This window comes from Salvelinus namaycush, chromosome 19 (genome assembly GCF_016432855.1).
Source record: "Salvelinus namaycush isolate Seneca chromosome 19, SaNama_1.0, whole genome shotgun sequence".
Lineage (NCBI taxonomy): Eukaryota > Metazoa > Chordata > Actinopteri > Salmoniformes > Salmonidae > Salvelinus > Salvelinus namaycush.
The window spans coordinates 13,279,635-13,287,404 of NC_052325.1; the positions used below are offsets into that span (position 1 = coordinate 13,279,635).

The following is a 7,770-nucleotide window of genomic DNA, read 5'->3' on the forward strand; positions in this document are numbered from 1 at the left end:
AATCTATTTTGAATGTCAATTTGCTGACCCCTTGAAATTACCCAGACTCAAGAGAGTCTGTGTATTTTGCCGCCATTTGGATTACTCTGGTATTACAGCACCCGGAACCATCTCTGATGTTGCAGGTTCTCATACCCGCCCCCTTTCCCTCTCCTCCTATCACTGTTGACTTCTCTACCGGAAGTTGTGGACGCACTCTACGCGGGAAACCAATGTTGTTTTGTCTGTGCAGTCTGCTTGTAGACTGGACTCAGCAGAAAAGCGAAACAGCGGAAAAACAGGTAGATAGAGATAAATGTTTATTTATGCATATGTTCTGGATGCATATCTGAGTAATTCAATAGGTAAAATAACTTTAACACTGTTCATTAGGTCATCGCAAGTGGTTTACTTCATCACACAGCTAGCTATCTGAACTAGCTAACGTAAGCTAGCTAGCGATTGAGCTAACTTAGCTCTGGCTAAGCTAACGAACATGTTGGCTTTACTAAGCAACATTTCTCGTAGGTACTGAGCTACAATGAATATATGAGAGTAGAGCACTTGAAAGTTGCTAATGTCCCAACTTTCTTCACTGCCTTCTCATTTACAAGTGACTGTTGGTGTCAACAACACAACAATTGTTGTTTGTTCAGTTGCTAGTTATAGCTAGTATCTCTAGCTGACATTCTCCTTACTCTTTCTTCCTTTCCCTGTATTTAGTAGCAGGATGAAGGTGATAACATGTGAGATTGCGTGGCACAACAAAGAGCCTGTCTACAGTCTGGACTTCCAGCACAACTCAGAGGGCCGCATACACAGGCTGGCCACAGCAGGAGTGGACACCACTGTCAGGGTGAGTACTAGCTAGCTGTTTAAAACAACCACATTGTCCAAATCGAAGTTTAGTGGTCGTGTACACAGATTTTCAGATGTTATGGCAGGTGCAGCGCCATGTCTCTCTTACTCTCTCTCACACACACTTACATAGTTACACACAAACTGAACACTTGTATGCATTAGCAGAGGGCCTTTTTCTCTCACTCACACTGCTTGGTAAGGGAACAATGTAGTTATGCTTTCAGAGACAATGACCCAACGCGTGTAGTGGCTCTGTGTGATGCTGTAACGTGTGGTGTCACTTGCTGTGGTCAGCTGTGGCGTGTGGAGATGGGGCCTGATGGGAAGGCAGTGGTGGACTTCCTGTCAAACCTGGCGTGGCACACCAAGGCCGTCAACGTGGTGCGCTTCTGCCCCAACAGCGAAATGCTCGCTTCTGGAGGAGATGGTGGGTCACTATGTAGCAAACTTTTATATAGCAAATAGAATCGAACAAGGGTGATCAGCTTCTCCAATGCTGAAGGTGCATAAAGATGTCGGAATTCAAAAATGACATCATGGTTTTACCACTATCCATGGCGTTTTAAAACTATGGTGTGACATGGTTCAATTTTCCAAACTTGAAGCTAAAAATGGGATCATGTTTACTGTGGTTATGATACAAAAAAAGAGTAACAGAGAGCAATGTACAATACGGAAAACTTGGCAAAAGTCATTTGTGGTAAGTGCATGGAGGCCGCCATCTTTTTGCACCTCTGGTATTGTAATCAGTTGATGCCAAAACAACAATAATATACTATTTATTTTTTATTTTTGTGTTTTACCAATCTCGTTGAGATTAACTATCTCTTTACAAGAGAGACCTGGCCTAAATAGCAGCACACAAAGTTGCAGACACATTTACAGCATGAAGCACTACAGTTTAAAAAACATGAATGTACACATTGAACAGTAAGATGGTTTGAGAGTGTTGTGAAACTAGGGGTCAACATTGACGCCCCCCCCCCCCCCCCCCCTTAATTTTCCATCATAGTGTTTAACCTAGCTTTAAACTCATTTAAAGGGACGAGGTCCTGTAATTTCAGGACCGTTTGAAACTCGTTCGAAGCGGAAGGTGCAGAGAACTGGAAAGCTTTTTCCCCCTAGTTCTGTACTGGCTTTAGGCACAATCAACAAAACACAGTTGAGTCAGGCAATAGTTTTTCATGTGACTGCTTGATAATGTAGTTAGACTAGTAAAAAAAGGGAACTGTCTCAGTATGGCTTTATAAATAAAAATGTACAAATGATTTAATCCCCTGAAGAGTTAAGGAAGGCCAGCCCACTCGCACATAGAGGGTACAGGGATGTGAGAGCTTTGGAGTTGGTAACAAACCTCAGCACCCCATGGTACAGTGGTCATCATAAATAATGACCTCACAGGGGCGTACATGTACAAGATATCACCATAATCAAGTATAAGCATAAAAATAGTGCAAACAAGCCTCTTTTATCGCTTCAAAATAAAAACATGACTTATTACGGACAAAAAAAAATCCAGCTTGTGCCTGAGCTTTTTCACAAGACCTTCGATGTGGGATCTTTCAAGAAACCCAAGTACTTGTAAATTGCTATGATAAGAGATATTCAGTCCACAGAGTATATTTTTCCATGTGAGTGTAATGACTGTGTAACAGATGCAACCATCTTGCTGTGGAAGCTAAACGACAGTAAGGAGCCTGAACAGGCCCAATCGTTCCAGGAGGAGGAGGAGGATAGTCAGCTCAACAAGGAGAGCTGGAGTGTGGTCAAGACCCTGAGGTGAGACCCTCTAATAAATGCCCATATCTACAATGCATGGTCCGCTCCCTGTAATATTTTGATATGTCTTACTTCATAACCACAGCTGTGATTGTTGTTTAAATTGTTTGGTAGGGGACACATAGAGGATGTGTATGATATCAGCTGGACCCGGGATGGGAACTTCATGGTCTCTGGTTCTGTGGACAACACTGCCATTATGTGGGATGTCACAAAGGGTAAGATGTGTGTACACAAAGTGTGTCTAAATGTGTCTGTTGAGTTGTACCTCTATTATGTTTACTCTCGGTGAATGCATGCTGTTCATTAGTTATCACACAGGTAGTAACTGTGTTGTATTTCTCAGGACAGAAGCTGTGCATCTTTAATGACCATAAGAGCTATGTGCAGGGAGTGACCTGGGACCCGCTGGGCCAGTATGTGGCCACACTCAGCTGTGACCGGTAGGAACACACCGCACACAGCCACTGGTTCTGCGTGAGAAGCCATTTTGTCTCTCCCTTAATCAGTGATTAGTGGAACTAACATATAAACAATGAACCAGCATCAACTGGTAAACAATGTAATATGATTGATTGCCAATCTGACTGTCAACTCTCTCTCTTTCAGGGTGATGCGTGTACAGTACTCAGAGCAGGAGGAAGGCCTACAGTGTCAGTAAGATGAGCTCTGGATCAGCTGTGGGGGGAGAGGTCAGTATGAGCTGAATGGACAATCTCCCATACACACATGAAACAATCATACACACACTGAACACTCAATGATGTAATGGTGTTTATTTGCTTCTGTACAGGTGAAACAGTACCGAATGTTCCATGATGACAGCATGAAGTCTTTCTTCAGGCGACTCACCTTCACACCGGACGGATCCTTTCTGCTTGCCCCAGGTACACAAACACAAACGAAAACAATTACTCTGCATTTGTCTGGTGACTTGAAACAGGAAGAAATTGTGTCCTGTGCTGCTGTCATATCCTTTGATGTGGAGGTCATAGGTGACATCCTGTTTAGCCCATCTCCTTTCTCTCTGTCTCTCCCTCTCTCTCTGTCCCCCTTTCTCTCTCTCTCTCTGTCCTTCCTCTGCGTTCTCTCTCTATGTGTAGCGGGGTGTGTGGAGGCAGGGGAGAACGTCACCAGCACTACATACGTCTTCTCCAGGAAGAGCCTCAAGAGGTCATTGCTGCCAACCAATAACCCTCTGGGGACAATGAAGATTTAGTGAAATGAACTGAGACTGTCACAGCCTGCAGTTTGCTTCTGTATCAGAGTATGGGTATAATCTGTATCTGCCTTTCTGTATCTTAGGCCCATAGCTCAGCTGCCCTGCCCTGGTAAAGCCACCCTGGCTGTACGCTGTTGCCCTGTCTACTTCGAGCTGAGGACCAAGAAGGGAGATGGTAAGGACACACACAATAGCAAAAAAAGTATAGCTAACTCCCTTCCTCTCCTCTCTATGCCTTCCTCTCTCCTCACCACTCCACTCTCCCTTCCCTACAGATGGCAGTGCCCAGCCCCTGCCCAACATGTTTGGCTTGCCCTACAAACTGGTGTTTGCTGTGGCATCAGAGGACTCCATCTTCCTCTATGACACTCAGCAGACCCTACCCTTCGGCTACGTGTCCAACATCCACTATCACACACTCAGCGACCTCACCTGGTACACACACGCTCTTCAGATGTCTTGTATTGCTCTGTTTTTGATTAGCTTGAGGTAGAAGATGCCCTTGATCTAGGATCTGATGACCATATCCCCCAATCCCAAACTGCACTGAAAAATGTCTGACCCTGTATCAGTGTTTGGGGTAACTTCTAACTACTCCTTGTGATAATAAGTTGTTGTAGTATTATTCCAGTCTGTGTTCCATCCAGTCTATTTAGTGATGATGTGCTGTTGTAGGTCTCGGGACGATTCTTTCCTGGCGGTGTCTTCTACAGACGGCTACTGCTCCTTCCTTTCCTTCTCTCCTGGCGAGCTGGGCACCCCCCTGAAGGAGCCCCCAGTCCTGGAGGTCGTCACCCCCGGCAACGGCCCAGAGAAGAAGGGCAAGAAGGCTGCCATGGCTCGCATGGTGTCCCCCGTCCCTAAAACCACAGAGAGCACCGCCACTGTCCACGCCATTCCTAAAGAGACCCCCAGCACCCCCCTCTCCTCCCTCACCTCCCATGCCACCCCCCTGGTCCCTGGGGGTGAGGAGAAGAACAACCCTGGCAAGGCCAAGCCACAGCCCCATAGGATCACCCTCAACACCCTGGAGGGATGGGGCAAGCCCAGCACCCCCAAAGCCACTGCTGCTAATGCCCCCAAGATCCCTACCACAACCAGCATCAGCGCCCCCTCCACCCCCAACACCCCCTCTACAGCCCAGCCCTGCCTCACCCCAAAGGCCCAAAGAAACACTCTTGGCCCCAGCACCCCTAAAGCTAGCACCACCCCTAAAGAACCTGTCCCCAGGTAAGAGCACAGACACAAGATGTCATGGATTTTTTTATCTATAGACCATTGTGTGTCTGGTCTGTATTTTTGTATGCCTGTGTTTGTCTAATCAATGTAATGCTTACCTGTGAGTCAGAGTTTGTGCATTGGTGCGTATATTAGTGAGAATGTGTTTCTGCATGTGTGAGTAGCGTTTGCACGCTAAATCCCTGAACTCCCATTCAAATGGCTGGTGGTGACTGCCTGGTACCTACCTACACACAGCTACTACGTCACTGCCACATGATCACTGGATGGAAGGGAACAGTTAGACGGATAGGCTGATGGGAGCACCAGCCAGGGCAGCATGCCTAGTCTAGGGAAGGACATTGAACCATTTCTCCCCTACTGTTTCCATTTATTAGAAATGTGCAGTATCTAAGAATCTCTATGCAGGTTCTGAATCCACATTGTGGATGATAAGTAATTTGTTGACATTGAGTGTGAGACAAAATAATGGCAGAGCTTGCGGCGTGTATTGGTCGTTAGCTACTGTCTGTCAGAACAAAACCCTGTCTGGTATTCAGGGTTCTTTGGACCCCACCCACTGTTAATCAAGTACCGATTATCCTGAGAGGCTGCCGGCAGACAAGATGGGCAGTGTGTGTGTGTGTGTGTGTGTGTCCGGTCATTATCAGTCTGTGAGGAGATTGAATGAGGAGAGAAAGAGCATAGATGGGAAGAAGTACAGTTAGATTGTTATTATTTGCCGGTTTAGTTTTTCCTTATGAATCCTAAATTAGGTGCAAGTTTTTCTTATGTAGGCCTACATAAAAGCCGCATTTTGGAACTTATTCCTAAGCCACCTACTCAAGAGCCGGGTAGAATCCCTCTCTAAGTCACTGTTCTCTCGCTACCTTCTGTTTTTAGACTGATATCTCTGACTCCCGTCGTCTCTCTAGATCTCCAGCTGCCTTTACCACACCCTCCTCCACGGAGAAAGCCAAACATGGTCAGCATATCATGCAACAACCAACACAGGGATTTGCCAAGCACTTTTACAACAAGGCCAGGGATTGGCTATGGACAGTGTTATAGTTACCTGTCTCTGTAATGGGGTCTGCCTCTGAGCGCCCAACCAATGAAACAAAATTAACATCTGAGTATACTAAATGATGTAAAATCCTATTCCTAAGAAAGATTTATTCAGTCCAATGTTCTGTCTACGATTGATGCATGTATTTTGGTTCACCTTTTCCCCCCAGAACAACCCTCTCCCCCCACCGACCCTGTGTGCCAGCCCCCAGAGTCCAAGCGGCCCAAGACCAGCACCCTGGCAGGCAAGACAGGGGTGGCTCCAGCCTCAAGGGCCCCTTGAGGACCCCTCATTGCCAAGAACCCTCTGCAGGACAGAGTGGTGTCAACATGCAACTCGCATATTATCATCACGCACACACACACACACACAGTCACACACACACACACACACAGTCACACACAGTCTAGCCTATAGAACTGCTTAGAGACTGGTGTTGTGACCTAATTTACACGCTCACAAGAGTTCACAGAGCATAGACTGGTGTTTCCTCCTAATGCAACTTTCTGTATGTTTTTGTAATTTCACATCCTGAATTCTTCTGTAGCTTAATTTATTGGATAACCAGGTAGTTATTTAAGTGATAATGCCCAAGAAGCATTGTTAGCCGTGCCAATATATCCTCCAAACACCGTCTTCGAGGGCAGTATCAATTTTATACAGCGGGTTACCAACATATTCAAATAAGGTTATTTTCATGAATTTATTCATACTATTTCATCATTCCTCAAGATATAGTCCAGACACAAATCTAGGGTTGCTACCCAAGCCGGCTGGTCGTTCGTTCAGTCTTTTTGTTCTGTATCTATGCCATACTGGCAGGCAACGTTCTTATCCCCTGCTTGCTAGCTAGCCAACTACGGCTACCTTACAGTCACGTCAAACAGTGCAGACAGAATAACAACAGTAGCTGCATTTGTTTAAGCTGCTTTCTAGTGACATTTATTTGGAAACATCCATAACAATGAGCTAATGAGACGCAATTTAGCCTGGCTTTGAAAATGTGCTCTCTCATCAGGGCACTGTTGTTCAGAGGAGCTAGCTAACAACACAGCTACAATAACTTCAAACGGAAACTGGAAAGACTGCAAACTAGCTTTGTTTCATTTGACCTTTTTTCAATTGACATTTCTTTGTTTATATTCATAAAAATGATGCCAGTTGATTCATAATTTCGACTGGCTGAGAAACGCTGCCTGTCTTTCTCGTCCCGACCCCTACAAGTTCATAACTATGGGACAGCTGGAGAGAGACAGACAGCAATGTTCATACAAATCTCCATTGTTGAAAACTAAATGTTAGTCTAAAAGAAATGTGAGAATGTCTAGATGCTTTTTAAAGTTTAGAACTTCCCTGCCTGGTCTGATGAGACAGTGGATTGCGTATTCAGATGGAACAGAGTAAATGTACATTTTAACATAGATTAGATAGATTTTGCCAGTGGTAATTTGTGGAATAGACACCGGCTAGAATGCGCTTTTAACCAATCAGCTTTCAGGATTAGACCCACCCGTTGTATAATGTAAATTAAAAACTGTGTGGTTCCAGCCCTGATTGGCTGACAGCCATGGCATATCAGACCGTATACCACGGGTATGACAAAACATTTATTTTTACTCCTCTAATTATGCTGTTAACCAGT

General features: G+C 45.2%; 1 pseudogene; it reads left to right on the forward strand.

Annotated features, from left to right (window-relative positions):
- Positions 1–202: 202 nt before the first annotated feature.
- On the forward strand, positions 203–6,942 carry LOC120063743 (annotated as a pseudogene).
- Positions 6,943–7,770: the final 828 nt, after the last annotated feature.